We start from the raw sequence: 26518 nt of genomic DNA on the forward strand, positions 1-26518 counted from the left end.
CAAGTGAGCAAGGGACTCACGTCTGAGCATACCCTGCCAATTTAGGGCGAACAAAGCGATACAAAAGGGGATGATGGACGGAGCGTTTGAGTCAATCAAACACTCACCCCAGTCAACTGATCTGGGTTTAATCCATCACCATTCTTTAGCTCACTCAGCCACCCCAGTTCAGACATGGCCATATGCAAATCAGTCTGACCCTGTGCCTCATGGGAACAGTCCATCCCGAACTGCCTGGGTAGAGGGAGGGCATGAGACAGAAGCCACATTAAAGCACAACTCGTTATGGGCTCACGGTTCCAACAGTACCTCCAGGTGAGCGGGAGCTAGGCTTCAGGCTCGAGCCAGGCTCAAGTTTTTAGTGGTTCGCCCACCCTATATCTCGTACTTTCACCCTTTTCTGCCTTTCTCGCTATTGCTCTAAACCAAGATCTGATTAAAAGTAAACTTTGCTCACTTTTGTAAATAGCTAACAGTGTTGTGGTACAGCGTCTGGCCCTCAGACACCCATGCATGTGACGAGGGCATGGAATAACGAAGAGTTCATGGATACCCGGTGCGGTTTGACCCCTTCAGCACCTGTAGGTGATAGGACAATAAAGAAGTTTCTTAAATATGCATTTCTTACAGCCCAAGAGGAGCAGGCCGCCTAGGTGCAGCCTTCGGAACAAAGCAGCCAGGCAAGCACTGTTTGCACGGAGCTCCGAAATATTTCAAAGGAGTTGGCATTCGTCCCAGCATTCCTCGGTCACACAGGGACACCTGGCATTCATGTTGCCTTCAAATACAAACTGTGTTATGGCCTCAGGGTCGGGGGTTCCTGAACCCCTTTTTTGTTACGTTGATACATAGGGCCTGCAAAAGATATTCCTCAGCTTCTCTAACACAGGTTTTCAAGATAATCGTTGAGTATTTTCCATTTCGGAGTGAATAATTCTGCGCTACTATGGGGCTGCCCTGGTAACAATCACCGAATATTTCCTGTGCCTTCGAATCATTTGTATGTGCCACTGTTTAAAGTAAAGCCCGGGCCTCTGTTCGGTGAAAAGTAAATACCCCCACCTTGGGTGCCTCATGGTATCTTCTGAGAAAACAGTACACCTGCCTGTGCTGAGAAACTATTTTTTAGAACACAACCGTTAGTACAGCATACATGAAAATAAAGCATGAACACTTGCTTTTAGAATTGCAACTTTTACTTTAATTCTTAGCTGAAGACTGTTAATTATTTTTAGTCTCTTGTTTTTTGTTTTTTAGTGCATGAGAATACAAACAACATGAATAATTTTATACATTTAGATATAAAAAAAAACACACAAATTGGTATGTACATAGTTCCAACAAACTCACACTCAACACATTCTTGGCCATCCAATCATACAAAAACATTCATACTGGTCCCAATGTCATGAAAGCAATTGTGTAAAATGAAATACAATCCAGTTTGATGATTTTTGCACATAAATCAAAATTTTTCAAATTTTCGAAAAAGCAATATTTCAGTCAATTAGTGCATTTCATGTAGGACAAATGACAAGGGACCGGGTCAGGTCGACGCGTTTCGAACCCTAAAATTCTGGGGGTTCTCTTCAGGACCACAGTCTAACTGGAAAAGAGAGGAAAGAATCATCACTAACCAAAATCTGCGGAATCAACATCTCAACCGAAGCAAAGCTTCCCTCAGCCTACCTTGACAAGTGGGACGAGTCTCCACAGAAAACGAAAGGAAATGAGTGTATTCCCAATGAAAAGGGGAGCGAGAGGTGCTGCAAGAGAAATGAATGAAGTGCTTTCAATCTCACTGCGCGTCTCAAACATAGTTGTGCCTAGGCTGGTAGTAGTGGGTCTGTGCGCTTACCTTGGCGTAGCGCGTGTGTGCTCCAAAAAGGATGCTTCACAGTCTAAACGATCGCGATCCAGGGGATCGAATGCAGCGTAGCTGTGGCTGGCGAAAGGAAGAATAGCGCGGGTTACCGACATGCAAAAGCGGTCGCGTGACAGTTTACGCGTTCGCCGGCGCTTTGGTGAAAGCTTACCTTGCTTGATGCTCAGTATCAGGAAATCGATGGTACTCGCTCCTCACCCTGCAGACAATGGCGGGTTCCCGGAGTCATAGCACCGTATACCATATAGGTTAGGCCTCATGGAATGCTGGGAATTGTAGTACTGTAGTTCCAACAGAAATGGCAGGGTCCATGCGTACAGGAGAAGTGGAATTCTGGGAAATGAAGTCCATGAATGAAAGCTCAGGAGTAGGTTTTATAAATCTCGGAAATTTCATTTAATCCATTGACTGCTGTATCATATTTCATGATCAGCAGTGCTTCCCTTTGATTCAGTCTTGTTTCCAAATCACCGCCTCGAGGGTCATTTTCAATTTTTGACAGGACTGTCCACTTGAAATTATTCTTGTCATGTTTATTATTCAGCCAATGATGAACTAAGGGCGCATTTTCCACTTCTCTGCGTAACCTGGATTTATGCTGAGTGATGCGTTGCCTGACCTCTTGGGTAGTTTTCCCAATGTATAACTTGGGGCAGGGACATACAATGGCATAAACAACATTCCTCGTTTTACAATTTGTAAAAACTTCGTGTTTCCAGTGGATGTTGTTAAATGAGAACAATGTCTCTTCTATAGTATCTGAGCAGCAAATGCAAGTTCCACATTTATGGTGTCCTTTAATCTGTGGAAAGCCGAATAGGCTTCTTAAGGTCGGTGGTTCTTCCGTGGGCAGTGCTGCCCGTACAATATGGTTCGCCACGCTTTTTTCTTTTTTAAAGGCAAACAATGGCGGATTATTGAAGTCCTCATGCAGATTTTTCACAATGTGCCAATTTACATTTATCAACTTCTTGAGTTGATTAGCAGCCGGGCAAAAGGTTGATACACACACCAATCGATTTTGCTCCACTCTGGTTTTCTTGTGCATCAATGTCTCACGTGGCGTCCACCATGCTCTTTTCAGAGACATTTTTAGTAGCTTCCTCGGGTATCCTCTTTGGAGAAGCCTCTCCAAAAGTGAATTCGCATGTGCAAAGTATTCCTCTTTGCATGAACAATTTCTACGAATTCTAAGGAATTGCCCGAATGGCAAGTTTTGTCTCAGACTTCGAGGGTGATTGCTTGTAAATAACAGAGCTTTATTCCTATCTGTTGGCTTTCTGAATAAGGTAGTTTCCGGGCGTCCATTGCAAGGGACAACTTGTACGTCCAAAAATGTGATGGATTGGTTGGAGGACGTGCAATTAAACTTTATGTCACCTGTACGCCCGTTCAGCCATTCAACAAACATATTAAGGGAATCGAGGTTCCCGGTCCAAATAAGGAAGACATCATCAATATATCGCATATAATGCGAAATTTGGTGCACAAAGGGATTGTCATTATAAATGAATTTTTGCTCGTAGAGACCCATGAACATAACCGCCAATTCCGGGGCAAAGGGACACCCCATAGCTACTCCCTTAACCTGAAAGAAGTATTCGGAATTGAACGTGAAAAAGTTCTTTTTCAATGCAAAGGATGCCAGCTGAAGAATAAATTCTGAAGGGACCTGACACGGTCTAGCATTTGTATTCAAGAAGAATGAAAGTGTCTCAAGGGCTTGGTCTTGGGGTATCTGAGTGTACAGAGAAACGACGTCTAGCGTTACTAAAAGCTGGGTGCTTTGTTCAAATGATATTGGATTGATTCTATTAAGGAAAGACGTGGTATCTTGAAGATGTGCTGGGATATCTTCAATGAAGGGTTTTAAGAAGAAATCTATGTACTTAGCGACTGGTTCTAGTAAAGATTCGCACCCCGAAACTATGGGGCGTCCTGGTGGATTCACCTCGTCCTTATGAATCTTTGGTAACAGATAAAAAACTGGAGTTCGTGGATTCTTATTCTGTAAAAATGCCAGTTCTTTAGGTCCGATGAACCCTTGATCAAATCCTTTTTGAATCGTTGAAAACAATTCACTTTGAATTTCAACTGTGGGATTTTTTGTGATGCGTCTATAACATGAATTGTCATTGAGTTGACGATAGACTTCCGTTTTGTATTTATTAATGTCCCAGATAACCACCGCTCCTCCCTTATCTGCTTGCTTCACTACTATCGTTTTGTCATTTTTTAGAGTTGTTAGGGCATCCTTTTCAGCTTTTGCAAGATTAAATTTGACGAAGTTCCTCTTCTTTTCAAGGGCTGATATTCCTGAAAGGACCGTTCTCTCAAAAGTCAAAATCTCCTTAGGAATTTTTGAACCTGCTGGACAGAAAGTTGATTTTTTCCGTAGTCCCGTTACTTCGAGTTGGTGTTCCTCGCATGTTTCCGAAAAAAATGTTTTAAGTCTTATTTTGCGGCAAAATTCAAGTGTTTCTAACTTCATCTTGATGAAGTCTGTGGGTCTCGACGGGACAAATCCAAGGCCCTTTGTCAAAATTGACGTTTCGGCTTCAGTCAGGGTTCTATCAGATAAGTTAAAAATCGATGGCAGATCTAACTCTTGTAGAACCGGGATCGTGTCCTCATTTCCCATGGCTGGACGGGTCGTGAGCGACCTCTGGTCTTCTGTGGGCCTTGTCCTAAAAAAGGAGCCTGATTCTGTTGTTGTCGTTGTCCCTGGTCTTGTTGATTACCTTGCCTGTTCTGATAGGGTCTGTTTGAGTTGTTTGAATCACTTCCCGATGATGATGTGTCTGAGAATGAGACAAATTTACGTCGTGAGCGACCTTGATTGTCCTGGAGGAATCTCCGTGACTCAGGGTTTGAATAAAAATCTTTCCTTAAATATGGGTAAACGGATTCCAGCGAGAAATTTTTCTTATCCAGCTCAAATTTATTGTTCTTTTGGGCAACAGTGAAGTCTTTAAATTCACCGATTTCTTTTTCCACCTTTTCAAGGAGTCCTTTGGAATCAGTTATTAGTTGATTATCCTGGATCTCTTTTTCAAGTGCTGCGATTTCTTCAAGTTCTTTTACAGAAATCCTATGTGCTGTTTCAATAGTAAGGACCATCAGGTCCCTACTACACTTTGTTTCAACACCACTGAATCCTTTCTTGTATTCAGGGTCATCCGTGAACACAACAGGAATATTGCGAATTTGAAGTCCTGCAGGGATCGTGCCCGATTTTAAATGCTGGAGCAAAAAATGTCCGTGAAGATCCGTTCTAATTTGTTTTTTCCGTAAACGTATAAGTTTTTCCGATTCGTTTAAGGTGTTTGCCGCGATGCTAAGGGTTGCTGATGCAAAGGGAGGCGGATCCCTGATCAGATTTTGAATATGTTCCTCTGTATACGCTACCGTGTCATGTTCAGCCATACCACAACTGAACACACGTGCAAAGAGAAAGTAGAGTTAAAGAAAGTGTAAACCCAATGGAAAAAGGTAAAAGAAAAAGAAGTTGAAGAATACTAAAGCTACCAGCACCAACAACAAATGGGAAAGTGACCAATCAATGATGGACAACAATTAGTCCCGTGGCAGCTCCTTCTCTGCCCAACAGAACCTCGCGAGCGTGCGCCCGCTAACAGATATGAATAACAAAAACGGGTCTTGACTCAAAACTCAGCAAGGCTGAGTCAACAATAACTGAGAAAACAGTACACCTGCCTGTGCTGAGAAACTATTTTTTAGAACACAACCGTTAGTACAGCATACATGAAAATAAAGCATGAACACTTGCTTTTAGAATTGCAACTTTTACTTTAATTCTTAGCTGAAGACTGTTAATTATTTTAGTCTCTTGTTTTTTGTTTTTTAGTGCATGAGAATACAAACAACATGAATAATTTTATACATTTAGATATAAAAAAAAACACACAAATTGGTATGTACATAGTTCCAACAAACTCACACTCAACACATTCTTGGCCATCCAATCATACAAAAACATTCATACTGGTCCCAATGTCATGAAAGCAATTGTGTAAAATGAAATACAATCCAGTTTGATGATTTTTGCACATAAATCAAAATTTTTCAAATTTTCGAAAAAGCAATATTTCAGTCAATTAGTGCATTTCATGTAGGACAAATGACAAGGGACCGGGTCAGGTCGACGCGTTTCGAACCCTAAAATTCTGGGGGTTCTCTTCAGGACCACAGTCTAACTGGAAAAGAGAGGAAAGAATCATCACTAACCAAAATCTGCGGAATCAACATCTCAACCGAAGCAAAGCTTCCCTCAGCCTACCTTGACAAGTGGGACGAGTCTCCACAGAAAACGAAAGGAAATGAGTGTATTCCCAATGAAAAGGGGAGCGAGAGGTGCTGCAAGAGAAATGAATGAAGTGCTTTCAATCTCACTGCGCGTCTCAAACATAGTTGTGCCTAGGCTGGTAGTAGTGGGTCTGTGCGCTTACCTTGGCGTAGCGCGTGTGTGCTCCAAAAAGGATGCTTCACAGTCTAAACGATCGCGATCCAGGGGATCGAATGCAGCGTAGCTGTGGCTGGCGAAAGGAAGAATAGCGCGGGTTACCGACATGCAAAAGCGGTCGCGTGACAGTTTACGCGTTCGCCGGCGCTTTGGTGAAAGCTTACCTTGCTTGATGCTCAGTATCAGGAAATCGATGGTACTCGCTCCTCACCCTGCAGACAATGGCGGGTTCCCGGAGTCATAGCACCGTATACCATATAGGTTAGGCCTCATGGAATGCTGGGAATTGTAGTACTGTAGTTCCAACAGAAATGGCAGGGTCCATGCGTACAGGAGAAGTGGAATTCTGGGAAATGAAGTCCATGAATGAAAGCTCAGGAGTAGGTTTTATAAATCTCGGAAATTTCATTTAATCCATTGACTGCTGTATCATATTTCATGATCAGCAGTGCTTCCCTTTGATTCAGTCTTGTTTCCAAATCACCGCCTCGAGGGTCATTTTCAATTTTTGACAGGACTGTCCACTTGAAATTATTCTTGTCATGTTTATTATTCAGCCAATGATGAACTAAGGGCGCATTTTCCACTTCTCTGCGTAACCTGGATTTATGCTGAGTGATGCGTTGCCTGACCTCTTGGGTAGTTTTCCCAATGTATAACTTGGGGCAGGGACATACAATGGCATAAACAACATTCCTCGTTTTACAATTTGTAAAAACTTCGTGTTTCCAGTGGATGTTGTTAAATGAGAACAATGTCTCTTCTATAGTATCTGAGCAGCAAATGCAAGTTCCACATTTATGGTGTCCTTTAATCTGTGGAAAGCCGAATAGGCTTCTTAAGGTCGGTGGTTCTTCCGTGGGCAGTGCTGCCCGTACAATATGGTTCGCCACGCTTTTTTCTTTTTTAAAGGCAAACAATGGCGGATTATTGAAGTCCTCATGCAGATTTTTCACAATGTGCCAATTTACATTTATCAACTTCTTGAGTTGATTAGCAGCCGGGCAAAAGGTTGATACACACACCAATCGATTTTGCTCCACTCTGGTTTTCTTGTGCATCAATGTCTCACGTGGCGTCCACCATGCTCTTTTCAGAGACATTTTTAGTAGCTTCCTCGGGTATCCTCTTTGGAGAAGCCTCTCCAAAAGTGAATTCGCATGTGCAAAGTATTCCTCTTTGCATGAACAATTTCTACGAATTCTAAGGAATTGCCCGAATGGCAAGTTTTGTCTCAGACTTCGAGGGTGATTGCTTGTAAATAACAGAGCTTTATTCCTATCTGTTGGCTTTCTGAATAAGGTAGTTTCCAGGCGTCCATTGCAAGGGACAACTTGTACGTCCAAAAATGTGATGGATTGGTTGGAGGACGTGCAATTAAACTTTATGTCACCTGTACGCCCGTTCAGCCATTCAACAAACATATTAAGGGAATCGAGGTTCCCGGTCCAAATAAGGAAGACATCATCAATATATCGCATATAATGCGAAATTTGGTGCACAAAGGGATTGTCATTATAAATGAATTTTTGCTCGTAGAGACCCATGAACATAACCGCCAATTCCGGGGCAAAGGGACACCCCATAGCTACTCCCTTAACCTGAAAGAAGTATTCGGAATTGAACGTGAAAAAGTTCTTTTTCAATGCAAAGGATGCCAGCTGAAGAATAAATTCTGAAGGGACCTGACACGGTCTAGCACGTGTATTCAAGAAGAATGAAAGTGTCTCACGGGCTTGGTCTTGGGGTATCTGAGTGTACAGAGAAACGACGTCTAGCGTTACTAAAAGCTGGGTGCTTTGTTCAAATGATATTGGATTGATTCTATTAAGGAAAGACGTGGTATCTTGAAGATGTGCTGGGATATCTTCAATGAAGGGTTTTAAGAAGAAATCTATGTACTTAGCGACTGGTTCTAGTAAAGATTCGCACCCCGAAACTATGGGGCGTCCTGGTGGATTCACCTCGTCCTTATGAATCTTTGGTAACAGATAAAAAACTGGAGTTCGTGGATTCTTATTCTGTAAAAATGCCAGTTCTTTAGGTCCGATGAACCCTTGATCAAATCCTTTTTGAATCGTTGAAAACAATTCACTTTGAATTTCAACTGTGGGATTTTTTGTGATGCGTCTATAACATGAATTGTCATTGAGTTGACGATAGACTTCCGTTTTGTATTTATTAATGTCCCAGATAACCACCGCTCCTCCCTTATCTGCTTGCTTCACTACTATCGTTTTGTCATTTTTTAGAGTTGTTAGGGCATCCTTTTCAGCTTTTGCAAGATTAAATTTGACGAAGTTCCTCTTCTTTTCAAGGGCTGATATTCCTGAAAGGACCGTTCTCTCAAAAGTCAAAATCTCCTTAGGAATTTTTGAACCTGCTGGACAGAAAGTTGATTTTTTCCGTAGTCCCGTTACTTCGAGTTGGTGTTCCTCGCATGTTTCCGAAAAAAATGTTTTAAGTCTTATTTTGCGGCAAAATTCAAGTGTTTCTAACTTCATCTTGATGAAGTCTGTGGGTCTCGACGGGACAAATCCAAGGCCCTTTGTCAAAATTGACGTTTCGGCTTCAGTCAGGGTTCTATCAGATAAGTTAAAAATCGATGGCAGATCTAACTCTTGTAGAACCGGGATCGTGTCCTCATTTCCCATGGCTGGACGGGTCGTGAGCGACCTCTGGTCTTCTGTGGGCCTTGTCCTAAAAAAGGAGCCTGATTCTGTTGTTGTCGTTGTCCCTGGTCTTGTTGATTACCTTGCCTGTTCTGATAGGGTCTGTTTGAGTTGTTTGAATCACTTCCCGATGATGATGTGTCTGAGAATGAGACAAATTTACGTCGTGAGCGACCTTGATTGTCCTGGAGGAATCTCCGTGACTCAGGGTTTGAATAAAAATCTTTCCTTAAATATGGGTAAACGGATTCCAGCGAGAAATTTTTCTTATCCAGCTCAAATTTATTGTTCTTTTGGGCAACAGTGAAGTCTTTAAATTCACCGATTTCTTTTTCCACCTTTTCAAGGAGTCCTTTGGAATCAGTTATTAGTTGATTATCCTGGATCTCTTTTTCAAGTGCTGCGATTTCTTCAAGTTCTTTTACAGAAATCCTATGTGCTGTTTCAATAGTAAGGACCATCAGGTCCCTACTACACTTTGTTTCAACACCACTGAATCCTTTCTTGTATTCAGGGTCATCCGTGAACACAACAGGAATATTGCGAATTTGAAGTCCTGCAGGGATCGTGCCCGATTTTAAATGCTGGAGCAAAAAATGTCCGTGAAGATCCGTTCTAATTTGTTTTTTCCGTAAACGTATACGTTTTTCCGATTCGTTTAAGGTGTTTGCCGCGATGCTAAGGGTTGCTGATGCAAAGGGAGGCGGATCCCTGATCAGATTTTGAATATGTTCCTCTGTATACGCTACCGTGTCATGTTCAGCCATACCACAACTGAACACACGTGCAAAGAGAAAGTAGAGTTAAAGAAAGTGTAAACCCAATGGAAAAAGGTAAAAGAAAAAGAAGTTGAAGAATACTAAAGCTACCAGCACCAACAACAAATGGGAAAGTGACCAATCAATGATGGACAACAATTAGTCCCGTGGCAGCTCCTTCTCTGCCCAACAGAACCTCGCGAGCGTGCGCCCGCTAACAGATATGAATAACAAAAACGGGTCTTGACTCAAAACTCAGCAAGGCTGAGTCAACAATAACTGAGAAAACAGTACACCTGCCTGTGCTGAGAAACTATTTTTTAGAACACAACCGTCAGTACAGCATACATGAAAATAAAGCATGAACACTTGCTTTTAGAATTGCAACTTTTACTTTAATTCTTAGCTGAAGACTGTTAATTATTTTTAGTCTCTTGTTTTTTGTTTTTTAGTGCATGAGAATACAAACAACATGAATAATTTTATACATTTAGATATAAAAAAAAACACACAAATTGGTATGTACATAGTTCCAACAAACTCACACTCAACACATTCTTGGCCATCCAATCATACAAAAACATTCATACTGGTCCCAATGTCATGAAAGCAATTGTGTAAAATGAAATACAATCCAGTTTGATGATTTTTGCACATAAATCAAAATTTTTCAAATTTTCGAAAAAGCAATATTTCAGTCAATTAGTGCATTTCATGTAGGACAAATGACAAGGGACCGGGTCAGGTCGACGCGTTTCGAACCCTAAAATTCTGGGGGTTCTCTTCAGGACCACAGTCTAACTGGAAAAGAGAGGAAAGAATCATCACTAACCAAAATCTGCGGAATCAACATCTCAACCGAAGCAAAGCTTCCCTCAGCCTACCTTGACAAGTGGGACGAGTCTCCACAGAAAACGAAAGGAAATGAGTGTATTCCCAATGAAAAGGGGAGCGAGAGGTGCTGCAAGAGAAATGAATGAAGTGCTTTCAATCTCACTGCGCGTCTCAAACATAGTTGTGCCTAGGCTGGTAGTAGTGGGTCTGTGCGCTTACCTTGGCGTAGCGCGTGTGTGCTCCAAAAAGGATGCTTCACAGTCTAAACGATCGCGATCCAGGGGATCGAATGCAGCGTAGCTGTGGCTGGCGAAAGGAAGAATAGCGCGGGTTACCGACATGCAAAAGCGGTCGCGTGACAGTTTACGCGTTCGCCGGCGCTTTGGTGAAAGCTTACCTTGCTTGATGCTCAGTATCAGGAAATCGATGGTACTCGCTCCTCACCCTGCAGACAATGGCGGGTTCCCGGAGTCATAGCACCGTATACCATATAGGTTAGGCCTCATGGAATGCTGGGAATTGTAGTACTGTAGTTCCAACAGAAATGGCAGGGTCCATGCGTACAGGAGAAGTGGAATTCTGGGAAATGAAGTCCATGAATGAAAGCTCAGGAGTAGGTTTTATAAATCTCGGAAATTTCATTTAATCCATTGACTGCTGTATCATATTTCATGATCAGCAGTGCTTCCCTTTGATTCAGTCTTGTTTCCAAATCACCGCCTCGAGGGTAATTTTCAATTTTTGACAGGACTGTCCACTTGAAATTATTCTTGTCATGTTTATTATTCAGCCAATGATGAACTAAGGGCGCATTTTCCACTTCTCTGCGTAACCTGGATTTATGCTGAGTGATGCGTTGCCTGACCTCTTGGGTAGTTTTCCCAATGTATAACTTGGGGCAGGGACATACAATGGCATAAACAACATTCCTCGTTTTACAATTTGTAAAAACTTCGTGTTTCCAGTGGATGTTGTTAAATGAGAACAATGTCTCTTCTATAGTATCTGAGCAGCAAATGCAAGTTCCACATTTATGGTGTCCTTTAATCTGTGGAAAGCCGAATAGGCTTCTTAAGGTCGGTGGTTCTTCCGTGGGCAGTGCTGCCCGTACAATATGGTTCGCCACGCTTTTTTCTTTTTTAAAGGCAAACAATGGCGGATTATTGAAGTCCTCATGCAGATTTTTCACAATGTGCCAATTTACATTTATCAACTTCTTGAGTTGATTAGCAGCCGGGCAAAAGGTTGATACACACACCAATCGATTTTGCTCCACTCTGGTTTTCTTGTGCATCAATGTCTCACGTGGCGTCCACCATGCTCTTTTCAGAGACATTTTTAGTAGCTTCCTCGGGTATCCTCTTTGGAGAAGCCTCTCCAAAAGTGAATTCGCATGTGCAAAGTATTCCTCTTTGCATGAACAATTTCTACGAAATCTAAGGAATTGCCCGAATGGCAAGTTTTGTCTCAGACTTCGAGGGTGATTGCTTGTAAATAACAGAGCTTTATTCCTATCTGTTGGCTTTCTGAATAAGGTAGTTTCCAGGCGTCCATTGCAAGGGACAACTTGTACGTCCAAAAATGTGATGGATTGGTTGGAGGACGTGCAATTAAACTTTATGTCACCTGTACGCCCGTTCAGCCATTCAACAAACATATTAAGGGAATCGAGGTTCCCGGTCCAAATAAGGAAGACATCATCAATATATCGCATATAATGCGAAATTTGGTGCACAAAGGGATTGTCATTATAAATGAATTTTTGCTCGTAGAGACCCATGAACATAACCGCCAATTCCGGGGCAAAGGGACACCCCATAGCTACTCCCTTAACCTGAAAGAAGTATTCGGAATTGAACGTGAAAAAGTTCTTTTTCAATGCAAAGGATGCCAGCTGAAGAATAAATTCTGAAGGGACCTGACACGGTCTAGCACGTGTATTCAAGAAGAATGAAAGTGTCTCAAGGGCTTGGTCTTGGGGTATCTGAGTGTACAGAGAAACGACGTCTAGCGTTACTAAAAGCTGGGTGCTTTGTTCAAATGATATTGGATTGATTCTATTAAGGAAAGACGTGGTATCTTGAAGATGTGCTGGGATATCTTCAATGAAGGGTTTTAAGAAGAAATCTATGTACTTAGCGACTGGTTCTAGTAAAGATTCGCACCCCGAAACTATGGGGCGTCCTGGTGGATTCACCTCGTCCTTATGAATCTTTGGTAACAGATAAAAAACTGGAGTTCGTGGATTCTTATTCTGTAAAAATGCCAGTTCTTTAGGTCCAATGAACCCTTGATCAAATCCTTTTTGAATCGTTGAAAACAATTCACTTTGAATTTCAACTGTGGGATTTTTTGTGATGCGTCTATAACATGAATTGTCATTGAGTTGACGATAGACTTCCGTTTTGTATTTATTAATGTCCCAGATAACCACCGCTCCTCCCTTATCTGCTTGCTTCACTACTATCGTTTTGTCATTTTTTAGAGTTGTTAGGGCATCCTTTTCAGCTTTTGCAAGATTAAATTTGACGAAGTTCCTCTTCTTTTCAAGGGCTGATATTCCTGAAAGGACCGTTCTCTCAAAAGTCAAAATCTCCTTAGGAATTTTTGAACCTGCTGGACAGAAAGTTGATTTTTTCCGTAGTCCCGTTACTTCGAGTTGGTGTTCCTCGCATGTTTCCGAAAAAAATGTTTTAAGTCTTATTTTGCGGCAAAATTCAAGTGTTTCTAACTTCATCTTGATGAAGTCTGTGGGTCTCGACGGGACAAATCCAAGGCCCTTTGTCAAAATTGACGTTTCGGCTTCAGTCAGGGTTCTATCAGATAAGTTAAAAATCGATGGCAGATCTAACTCTTGTAGAACCGGGATCGTGTCCTCATTTCCCATGGCTGGACGGGTCGTGAGCGACCTCTGGTCTTCTGTGGGCCTTGTCCTAAAAAAGGAGCCTGATTCTGTCGTTGTCGTTGTCCCTGGTCTTGTTGATTACCTTGCCTGTTCTGATAGGGTCTGTTTGAGTTGTTTGAATCACTTCCCGATGATGATGTGTCTGAGAATGAGACAAATTTACGTCGTGAGCGACCTTGATTGTCCTGGAGGAATCTCCGTGACTCAGGGTTTGAATAAAAATCTTTCCTTAAATATGGGTAAACGGATTCCAGCGAGAAATTTTTCTTATCCAGCTCAAATTTATTGTTCTTTTGGGCAACAGTGAAGTCTTTAAATTCACCGATTTCTTTTTCCACCTTTTCAAGGAGTCCTTTGGAATCAGTTATTAGTTGATTATCCTGGATCTCTTTTTCAAGTGCTGCGATTTCTTCAAGTTCTTTTACAGAAATCCTATGTGCTGTTTCAATAGTAAGGACCATCAGGTCCCTACTACACTTTGTTTCAACACCACTGAATCCTTTCTTGTATTCAGGGTCATCCGTGAACACAACAGGAATATTGCGAATTTGAAGTCCTGCAGGGATCGTGCCCGATTTTAAATGCTGGAGCAAAAAATGTCCGTGAAGATCCGTTCTAATTTGTTTTTTCCGTAAACGTATAAGTTTTTCCAATTCGTTTAAGGTGTTTGCCGCGATGCTAAGGGTTGCTGATGCAAAGGGAGGCGGATCCCTGATCAGATTTTGAATATGTTCCTCTGTATACGCTACCGTGTCATGTTCAGCCATACCACAACTGAACACACGTGCAAAGAGAAAGTAGAGTTAAAGAAAGTGTAAACCCAATGGAAAAAGGTAAAAGAAAAAGAAGTTGAAGAATACTAAAGCTACCAGCACCAACAACAAATGGGAAAGTGACCAATCAATGATGGACAACAATTAGTCCCGTGGCAGCTCCTTCTCTGCCCAACAGAACCTCGCGAGCGTGCGCCCGCTAACAGATATGAATAACAAAAACGGGTCTTGACTCAAAACTCAGCAAGGCTGAGTCAACAATAACTGAGAAAACAGTACACCTGCCTGTGCTGAGAAACTATTTTTTAGAACACAACCGTTAGTACAGCATACATGAAAATAAAGCATGAACACTTGCTTTTAGAATTGCAACTTTTACTTTAATTCTTAGCTGAAGACTGTTAATTATTTTTAGTCTCTTGTTTTTTGTTTTTTAGTGCATGAGAATACAAACAACATGAATAATTTTATACATTTAGATATAAACAAAAACACACAAATTGGTATGTACATAGTTCCAACAAACTCACACTCAACACATTCTTGGCCATCCAATCATACAAAAACATTCATACTGGTCCCAATGTCATGAAAGCAATTGTGTAAAATGAAATACAATCCAGTTTGATGATTTTTGCACATAAATCAAAATTTTTCAAATTTTCGAAAAAGCAATATTTCAGTCAATTAGTGCATTTCATGTAGGACAAATGACAAGGGACCGGGTCAGGTCGACGCGTTTCGAACCCTAAAATTCTGGGGGTTCTCTTCAGGACCACAGTCTAACTGGAAAGGAGAGGAAAGAATCATCACTAACCAAAATCTGCGGAATCAACATCTCAACCGAAGCAAAGCTTCCCTCAGCCTACCTTGACAAGTGGGACGAGTCTCCACAGAAAACGAAAGGAAATGAGTGTATTCCCAATGAAAAGGGGAGCGAGAGGTGCTGCAAGAGAAATTAATGAAGTGCTTTCAATCTCACTGCGCGTCTCAAACATAGTTGTGCCTAGGCTGGTAGTAGTGGGTCTGTGCGCTTACCTTGGCGTAGCGCGTGTGTGCTCCAAAAAGGATGCTTCACAGTCTAAACGATCGCGATCCAGGGGATCGAATGCAGCGTAGCTGTGGCTGGCGAAAGGAAGAATAGCGCGGGTTACCGACATGCAAAAGCGGTCGCGTGACAGTTTACGCGTTCGCCGGCGCTTTGGTGAAAGCTTACCTTGCTTGATGCTCAGTATCATGAAATCGATGGTACTCGCTCCTCACCCTGCAGACAATGGCGGGTTCCCGGAGTCATAGCACCGTATACCATATAGGTTAGGCCTCATGGAATGCTGGGAATTGTAGTACTGTAGTTCCAACAGAAATGGCAGGGTCCATGCGTACAGGAGAAGTGGAATTCTGGGAAATGGTGTGTGTATCAACCTTTTGCCCGGCTGCTAATCAACTCAAGAAGTTGATAAATGTAAATTGGCACATTGTGAAAAATCTGCATGAGGACTTCAATAATCCGCCATTGTTTGCCTTTAAAAAAGAAAAAAGCGTGGCGAACCATATTGTACGGGCAGCACTGCCCACGGAAGAACCACCGACCTTAAGAAGCCTATTCGGCTTTCCACAGATTAAAGGACACCATAAATGTGGAACTTGCATTTGCTGCTCAGATACTATAGAAGAGACATTGTTCTCATTTAACAACATCCACTGGAAACACGAAGTTTTTACAAATTGTAAAACGAGGAATGTTGTTTATGCCATTGTATGTCCCTGCCCCAAGTTATACATTGGGAAAACTACCCAAGAGGTCAGGCAACGCATCACTCAGCATAAATCCAGGTTACGCAGAGAAGTGGAAAATGCGCCCTTAGTTCATCATTGGCTGAATAATAAACATGGCAAGAATAATTTCAAGTGGACAGTCCTGTCAAAAATTGAAAATGACCCTCGAGGCGGTGATTTGGAAACAAGACTGAATCAAAGGGAAGCACTGCTGATCATGAAATATGATACAGCAGTCAATGGATTAAATGAAATTTCCGAGATTTATAAAACCTACTCCTGAGCTTTCATTCATGGACTTCATTTCCCAGAATTCCACTTCTCCTGTACGCATGGACCCTGCCATTTCTGTTGGAACTACAGTACTACAATTCCCAGCATTCCATGAGGCCTAACCTATATGGTATACGGTGCTATGACTCCGGGAACCCGCCATTGTCTGCAGGGTGAGGAGCGAGTACCATCGATTTCCTGATACTGAGCATCAAGCAAGGTAAGCTTTCACCAAAGCGCCGGCGAACGCGTAAACTGTCACGCGACCGCTTTTGCATGTCGGTAACCCGCGCTATTCTTCCTTTCGCCAGCCACAGCTACGCTGCATTCGATCCCCTGGATCGCGATCGTTTAGACTGTGAAGCATCCTTTTTGGAGCACACACGCGCTACGCCAAGGTAAGCGCACAGACCCACTACTACCAGCCTAGGCACAACTATGTTTGAGACGCGCAGTGAGATTGAAAGCACTTCATTCATTTCTCTTGCAGCACCTCTCGCTCCCCTTTTCATTGGGAATACACTCATTTCCTTTCGTTTTCTGTGGAGACTCGTCCCACTTGTCAAGGTAGGCTGAGGGAAGCTTTGCTTCGGTTGAGATGTTGATTCCGCAGATTTTGGTTAGTGATGATTCTTTCCTCTCTTTTCCAGTTAGACTGTGGTCCTGAAGAGAACCCCCAGAATTTTAGGGTTCGAAACGCGTCGACCTGACCCGGTCCCTTGTCATTTGTCCTACATGAAATGCACTAATTGACTGAAATATTGCTTTTTCGAAAATTTGAAAAATTTTGATTTATGTGCAAAAATCATCAAACTGGATTGTATTTCATTTTACACAATTGCTTTCATGACATTGGGACCAGTATGAATGTTTTTGTATGATTGGATGGCCAAGAATGTGTTGAGTGTGAGTTTGTTGGAACTATGTACATACCAATTTGTGTGTTTTTGTTTATATCTAAATGTATAAAATTATTCATGTTGTTTGTATTCTCATGCACTAAAAAACAAAAAACAAGAGACTAAAAATAATTAACAGTCTTCAGCTAAGAATTAAAGTAAAAGTTGCAATTCTAAAAGCAAGTGTTCATGCTTTATTTTCATGTATGCTGTACTAATGGTTGTGTTCTAAAAAATAGTTTCTCAGCACAGGCAGGTGTACTGTTTTCTCAGTTATTGTTGACTCAGCCTTGCTGAGTTTTGAGTCAAGACCCGTTTTTGTTATTCATATCTGTTAGCGGGCGCACGCTCGCGAGGTTCTGTTGGGCAGAGAAGGAGCTGCCACGGGACTAATTGTTGTCCATCATTGATTGGTCACTTTCCCATTTGTTGTTGGTGCTGGTAGCTTTAGTATTCTTCAACTTCTTTTTCTTTTACCTTTTTCCATTGGGTTTACACTTTCTTTAACTCTACTTTCTCTTTGCACGTGTGTTCAGTTGTGGTATGGCTGAACATGACACGGTAGCGTATACAGAGGAATATATTCAAAATCTGATCAGGGATCCGCCTCCCTTTGCATCAGCAACCCTTAGCATCGCGGCAAACACCTTAAACGATTCGGAAAAACTTATACGTTTACGGAAAAAACAAATTAGAACGGATCTTCACGGACATTTTTTGCTCCAGCATTTAAAATCGGGCACGATCCCTGCAGGACTTCAAATTCGCAATATTCCTGTTGTGTTCACGGATGACCCTGAATACAAGAAAGGATTCAGTGGTGTTGAAACAAAGTGTAGTAGGGACCTGATGGTCCTTACTATTGAAACAGCACATAGGATTTCTGTAAAAGAACTTGAAGAAATCGCAGCACTTGAAAAAGAGATCCAGGATAATCAACTAATAACTGATTCCAAAGGACTCCTTGAAAAGGTGGAAAAAGAAATCGGTGAATTTAAAGACTTCACTGTTGCCCAAAAGAACAATAAATTTGAGCTGGATAAGAAAAATTTCTCGCTGGAATCCGTTTACCCATATTTAAGGAAAGATTTTTATTCAAACCCTGAGTCACGGAGATTCCTCCAGGACAATCAAGGTCGCTCACGACGTAAATTTGTCTCATTCTCAGACACATCATCATCGGGAAGTGATTCAAACAACTCAAACAGACCCTATCAGAACAGGCAAGGTAATCAACAAGACCAGGGACAACGACAACAACAGAATCAGGCTCCTTTTTTAGGACAAGGCCCACAGAAGACCAGAGGTCGCTCACGACCCGTCCAGCCATGGGAAATGAGGACACGATCCCGGTTCTACAAGAGTTAGATCTGCCATCGATTTTTAACTTATCTGATAGAACCCTGACTGAAGCCGAAACGTCAATTTTGACAAAGGGCCTTGGATTTGTCCCGTCGAGACCCACAGACTTCATCAAGATGAAGTTAGAAACACTTGAATTTTGCCGCAAAATAAGACTTAAAACATTTTTTTCGGAAACATGCGAGGAACACCAACTCGAAGTAACGGGACTACGGAAAAAATCAACTTTCTGTCCAGCAGGTTCAAAAATTCCTAAGGAGATTTTGGCTTTTGAGAGAACGGTCCTTTCAGGAATATCAGCCCTTGAAAAGAAGAGGAACTTCGTCAAATTTAATCTTGCAAAAGCTGAAAAGGATGCCATAACAACTCTAAAAAATGACAAAACGATAGTAGTGAAGCAAGCAGATAAGGGAGGAGCGGTGGTTATCTGGGACATTAATAAATACAAAACGGAAGTCTATCGTCAACTCAATGACAATTCATGTTATAGACGCATCACAAAAAATCCCACAGTTGAAATTCAAAGTGAATTGTTTTCAACGATTCAAAAAGGATTTGATCAAGGGTTCATCGGACCTAAAGAACTGGCATTTTTACAGAATAAGAATCCACGAACTCCAGTTTTTTATCTGTTACCAAAGATTCATAAGGACGAGGTGAATCCACCAGGACGCCCCATAGTTTCGGGGTGCGAATCTTTACTAGAACCAGTCGCTAAGTACATAGATTTCTTCTTAAAACCCTTCATTGAAGATATCCCAGCACATCTTCAAGATACCACGTCTTTCCTTAATAGAATCAATCCAATATCATTTGAACAAAGCACCCAGCTTTTAGTAACGCTAGACGTCGTTTCTCTGTACACTCAGATACCCCAAGACCAAGCCCTTGAGACACTTTCATTCTTCTTGAATACACGTGCTAGACCGTGTCAGGTCCCTTCAGAATTTATTCTTCAGCTGGCATCCTTTGCATTGAAAAAGAACTTTTTCACGTTCAATTCCGAATACTTCTTTCAGGTTAAGGGAGTAGCTATGGGGTGTCCCTTTGCCCCGGAATTGGCGGTTATGTTCATGGGTCTCTACGAGCAAAAATTCATTTATAATGACAATCCCTTTGTGCACCAAATTTCGCATTATATGCGATATATTGATGATGTCTTCCTTATTTGGACCGGGAACCTCGATTCCCTTAATATGTTTGTTGAATGGCTGAACGGGCGTACAGGTGACATAAAGTTTAATTGCACGTCCTCCAACCAATCCATCACATTTTTGGACGTACAAGTTGTCCCTTGCAATGGACGCCTGGAAACTACCTTATTCAGAAAGCCAACAGATAGGAATAAAGCTCTGTTATTTACAAGCAATCACCCTCGAAGTCTGAGACAAAACTTGCCATTCGGGCAATTCCTTAGAATTCGTAGAAATTGTTCATGCAAAGAGGAATACTTTGCACATGCGAATTCACTTTTGGAGAGGCTTCTCCAAAGAGGATACCCGAGGAAGCTACTAAAAATGTCTCTGAAAAGAGCATGGTGGACGCCACGTGAGACATTGATGCACAAGAAAACCAGAGTGGAGCAAAATCGATTGGTGTGTGTATCAACCTTTTGCCCGGCTGCTAATCAACTCAAGAAGTTGATAAATGTAAATTGGCACATTGTGAAAAATCTGCATGAGGACTTCAATAATCCGCCATTGTTTGCCTTTAAAAAAGAAAAAAGCGTGGCGAACCATATTGTACGGGCAGCACTGCCCACGGAAGAACCACCGACCTTAAGAAGCCTATTCGGCTTTCCACAGATTAAAGGACACCATAAATGTGGAACTTGCATTTGCTGCTCAGATACTATAGAAGAGACATTGTTCTCATTTAACAACATCCACTGGAAACACGAAGTTTTTACAAATTGTAAAACGAGGAATGTTGTTTATGCCATTGTATGTCCCTGCCCCAAGTTATACATTGGGAAAACTACCCAAGAGGTCAGGCAACGCATCACTCAGCATAAATCCAGGTTACGCAGAGAAGTGGAAAATGCGCCCTTAGTTCATCATTGGCTGAATAATAAACATGACAAGAATAATTTCAAGTGGACAGTCCTGTCAAAAATTGAAAATGACCCTCGAGGCGGTGATTTGGAAACAAGACTGAATCAAAGGGAAGCACTGCTGATCATGAAATATGATACAGCAGTCAATGGATTAAATGAAATTTCCGAGATTTATAAAACCTACTCCTGAGCTTTCATTCATGGACTTCATTTCCCAGAATTCCACTTCTCCTGTACGCATGGACCCTGCCATTTCTGTTGGAACTACAGTACTACAATTCCCAGCATTCCATGAGGCCTAACCTATATGGTATACGGTGCTATGACTCCGGGAACCCGCCATTGTCTGCAGGGTGAGGAGCGAGTACCATCGATTTCCTGATACTGAGCATCAAGCAAGGTAAGCTTTCACCAAAGCGCCGGCGAACGCGTAAACTGTCACGCGACCGCTTTTGCATGTCGGTAACCCGCGCTATTCTTCCTTTCGCCAGCCACAGCTACGCTGCATTCGATCCCCTGGATCGCGATCGTTTAGACTGTGAAGCATCCTTTTTGGAGCACACACGCGCTACGCCAAGGTAAGCGCACAGACCCACTACTACCAGCCTAGGCACAACTATGTTTGAGACGCGCAGTGAGATTGAAAGCACTTCATTCATTTCTCTTGCAGCACCTCTCGCTCCCCTTTTCATTGGGAATACACTCATTTCCTTTCGTTTTCTGTGGAGACTCGTCCCACTTGTCAAGGTAGGCTGAGGGAAGCTTTGCTTCGGTTGAGATGTTGATTCCGCAGATTTTGGTTAGTGATGATTCTTTCCTCTCTTTTCCAGTTAGACTGTGGTCCTGAAGAGAACCCCCAGAATTTTAGGGTTCGAAACGCGTCGACCTGACCCGGTCCCTTGTCATTTGTCCTACATGAAATGCACTAATTGACTGAAATATTGCTTTTTCGAAAATTTGAAAAATTTTGATTTATGTGCAAAAATCATCAAACTGGATTGTATTTCATTTTACACAATTGCTTTCATGACATTGGGACCAGTATGAATGTTTTTGTATGATTGGATGGCCAAGAATGTGTTGAGTGTGAGTTTGTTGGAACTATGTACATACCAATTTGTGTGTTTTTGTTTATATCTAAATGTATACAATTATTCATGTTGTTTGTATTCTCATGCACTAAAAAACAAAAAACAAGAGACTAAAAATAATTAACAGTCTTCAGCTAAGAATTAAAGTAAAAGTTGCAATTCTAAAAGCAAGTGTTCATGCTTTATTTTCATGTATGCTGTACTAACGGTTGTGTTCTAAAAAATAGTTTCTCAGCACAGGCAGGTGTACTGTTTTCTCAGTTATTGTTGACTCAGCCTTGCTGAGTTTTGAGTCAAGACCCGTTTTTGTTATTCATGGTATCTTCTGGCTGCTATTCTGGCGGCTCTGAACAACTACTGGACGCATTTCTCTGAACAGCAAACACTTCAAACACAGGCGCGAGTGAAGTTGCAGATTTTTGTATTCATAGCCAGCTTTCAAGGTCTTCTTAGGCGTCTACTCAGACAGAGACTGTCCTGACACAAACAAAACAGCCGATCTCCTCAGGGGCCTTTTCGCTGACTATTTAGTGCCTGGTTTTCATGTGTTAGTGCCATAAAGCACGTTAGTCATCCGTGTGGCTGTATGCTGCCGGTGCGCTATGAAGGCGGGCGCTGCTGTCAGGCGCTGTGGAGACCACCCAGAGAGTGCAGGTCAACAACACATCCGGGGTCAGCCCTGGCCCAGGGGTCACTGCTAACCCCATTCATCAAGCGCGAGCTGACTACGGCAACAATGGGGGCAAGGGGTTTAAAGGCAATGCTTCCGGTCAAGGGTCAGCTGATTGGTTCCTGCCCTTCACGGAGATCTCTACTCCCAGTGCCTACAGAAATCAGTGCAGACACACGTGTAACGGGACATTAATGTATTCACATAGGCTGGGCACCGCACCTAAACTTCTATGGCGAGGAAGCTCATGGGGTACAGAAGTGGTCAAAGCACGGGGGGCTTGGAAGAGTCGGGAAGCTTTTAGCTTCCCTCTGTTTCTCCACAGAGCCCAGAGGTGTATCATTAACATCTTGTGCAACCCTTTTGGCGCCACTCCACGCCTCCTCCTCCCCCAGCCCGTGCACACACACTCCGACCTATTTAATCCCACCAAAGTCACCTGCAAACATAGAGGAAAGAGCATATCTGAGGGCTCTACATCCTCAATACAGCATAGAGGACAGTAACCATCATGCAGCCTGTGGTGTCTAAGAAAAGAGACAAGTTGCATGTCGCCATCAGTAGCATAGCACTGGTCCTGGGGCAAGCAGGGAAAATGACCCCTTTGGCTGGTGGTGGACAGTAAAATTGAACAACAATCAGGGTTCATTGGGACGCTCAAGGCTATTTGCACCCCTGTCACTGCACCAAAGGCAGCTATGCCCATGGTCACGTGAAAAGCCTGTGACACAATGTATAATCATTGCCACTGGAATTATGCGGCAGGGAAGGACCAAATTATGCGGCAGCGTTGAGTAAATAATGCGGCAAGAAAACGTAAATTATGTTTCTGCGTCTGTAGTAACTTTTGAACTGTTTGCGATGGAAACAAACTTTTTTTTCTAATTAAACCTACGCATTATAAAGCAGATGAGGGATTGTGTGGCAAATGCGGCAAATGTATGCTTATGTGAAAAACGTCGCAGTAGTACAATTGCATACGTCCAGTGGCCCTGAGTAGAATGCTGTTAAAAGGTGGTTTGCATTATTAGCGCTCGCTCCAAAATGCATCCTGCTGTTCTCTGAGAAGCCAGAGTTCGCTGACGTTTGGAACGAGTAAAATAACTATCCACAGCCCATGGAGGAATGAAAGTCACTGAGTGCAGAAAGAAAGTGAGTCCAATAATCGGTCACCCAGGAGTACCCCACTTACCTCGCTTTTGTTACCTAGTTTCCTTCCTCCAGGTTCAGATGTAAACCATCCCTGCTAGTATAAGTGCGCAGCGCCGCTCTCGGCGTCTTTATTCACAGTTTGGCAGCAATATCAAGCCCACGGCTCAGTGGTCTGAGCGCAGCGCCCCCCTCGTTATTGTAAGGTTCGTCGCTAGTTGGTACATTCGAACAATGGGCAGGAATGAAAGGTGCGGCGACTACCTGTTTATAACGCGTTTATACGGGGTTATAACGCGCCCCCGGTATGAGGTCCCCTTTTCGGATTGCGAGACCGTAGGTGTTTATTATTTTTCTGCCCCCATTAACACGACTCTGGCAAACAATGTTGGCACGTCCCACCCGGGCACTAAACACTGAATAAACTGTTCTACGAAGTTCAGTCAGGAAGTCAGTCTAATGCTTGCAGACTGTAGCTAGGGGCGACACCAAACGAGTTCACACAGTGGCGAGCACCTAGCTAAAACTCGATTTTTATTCCCATGTTGAATAACTTGTTATACAGAGTACACACTGTGACCAGAATCACTCTGAGTTAGCGAACATTTTTGGTGGATATGTAGTGAAGTAACGCAAAATGATGGGGGACCCCTTGCAGAATGTGATATCTCCCGATATATCACAGATATGGGCTGGATGGGGTCCCCTTAAAAGGTTGGGGGTCCCCTCCGCTGCAGGACCTGCGGGGACTCAGGTTACCCCTGTAGATTTGGGAATGGATGCACCAGATGTTCAAAGCGATTTGCTCAGGATCACACATTTAGTCAAATAAGGAAATCGAGACCGGATATCCCCTTCCTGCCGCCAGTTTATAACTTAGAGGCTAGATCAGTATGGGGGCAGCAAACGCCCTGCTGTACAAATGTTTCCAAGTAGATAATTATTTTAAAGGGCTCGCCCTGTACCTAAGATTCATGAAGGTGCATTTTTCTATATTCCTGACGAACACTGGAATTCCTGATTGTAAGTACAGTTCCTGTACTAGAATTGCCCCCCCTCCCCCCCCCCCCCCAGAGATAGACTGACGAGGAAGGGCACTCACCCCCTCTTTGATGATTCCTAACTCCATTTCACTAAAAGGGCAATTCCTGACGGTGTTACTTTAAAGTGTCCCATTTGTTTTTTGCAGTTTTATATACCACGAGCTCGACTCGAAGGTATTGGAGCGCTTTACATAAGGACCTGTTACGTTACATAAGGACACAGTCACTTTTTGGTAGGCACCAGAAGGTTAAGTGATTTGCCCAGAATCACAGGATGCTGAGCAGACGCCGAGACTCGAACCTGCCTCCCCAGTTTCAAAGCCGGCAAGTAATAATAGCCGCAGACATAAAGCTCTGATCGAGTTACAGAGGAATAACTTGCCAACTCCAAAGACTGTACAGAAAAGTTACTTACAGGTAGAATGGATCCGAGAGGCACCGCGTGAAGAGTACTTCGTCTAAGGTGAGTGGTGTGAACCACGGACTCCGGAATCTTGGTTTAAATGAGGTGAGGAAAAAAACATCTACGGGAAAGGATGTGAAATTCCGGACTTTGTGGTCGGCCTTGCACTCCAGATGCACCGGGACGTGTTGTGTCTAACCCCTCGCGAGCCCGGGGCACTGGCGAGCCCTCCGCAGAGACAAGGCAGCAGGATGTCTTGAGTGGAGGGCTCTGCACTGCTGCGCGGTGTTTACTCTCAGCTCAGCCTCCTTGGCAGGCAGCCCCAGCTCCCTCCGCGGCCCGGGACACTTGTTAATGAGCTCTGCTCTTCATCATGTCTGTCCCTGCTGCTGCCTGCCCGCCAGGTTACTGCTAGCAGCTCCTGCTCGGCCCCAAACAGACAGAAAGAAGCCCACGCGCTGTATATGTATACATTAACTGAAAAAACAAAGGCTAAAGTAACAGAATAGTTAGGAGAATATGTCAGTGACAACATTAACGTTTTGAAAAAAAAACCCACAGGAATTCACCAGTGATAGCCAGTAGCAGCCAGTATCAGGGGCGTAGGAGACACTAAAATTCTGGTGGGGACAGGGACAACCTTGTGGACTTTCCAGTGACCCTATACAAATCACCGCCTGTTAAACAAATGCAATCACATACTTTCGAAGTGAAATATTAAGAAAAGCAGGCATGTTGTAACAATTTTCATTTATGCTTTATTGTTATTTACATTCATATAGTAATCAGACCAAATGTTAAAAAAACATGTATATGAATCATCTTGATGCACCAAGCAAACATAGGTGGCTGGCTTAGGGTGGGGGCGTCGTGTTTGCAAGTGCATTATGATTTGAAAAGTACCTGCTGCTGCATTCCTTGTCTCCAGCAATTTTCAGGCAACAATAAAAATGTGAAGATAACTTTGGTGCTTAATGTTCTTTATTGAGAGAGATCAAAGGTTTGTCTAGTGGAAGTTTTGAATCTTGGTAAGGTAGACACAGTGGGTTAATATGCATGCTGCAAAGAATGTGTACCGCGCAGATCACAAAATGCATATCATGTAAATTGGTCAGTGAGTTACTGCCTTTGTCTGAGAGATTCTGTTGGTATTTGCAGTTTATAAGTTAAAATCCTAACATTGAACAGTGAGCTATTAAGCTTCATCAAAGAGCTGCATGAAAACTTCAAGGTATAGATTAGAACATTATGATTTTTCCCCAATATTTCCTTATCCTAATGTTGGAAAATGGGTTCATTAGGATAGAAATCAATTCTGATTATTAAAGAGAACCCGCAACCCTGGTGTTATGTTTTAAATTCTGATTGTGTGCTTCTTTAGTGCTGCAAAGCCATCCTGTGCCCTGGGCACTCCCCAATGTTTTGCTGACTGGTACTGGTGGTACCTGACTCTGACTGACCCTGTCCTCTGCCTGAAAAGGCACAG

This window comes from Lissotriton vulgaris, chromosome 3_1, assembly GCF_964263255.1.
Source record: "Lissotriton vulgaris chromosome 3_1, aLisVul1.2, whole genome shotgun sequence".
Taxonomy (NCBI): Eukaryota; Metazoa; Chordata; class Amphibia; order Caudata; family Salamandridae; genus Lissotriton; species Lissotriton vulgaris.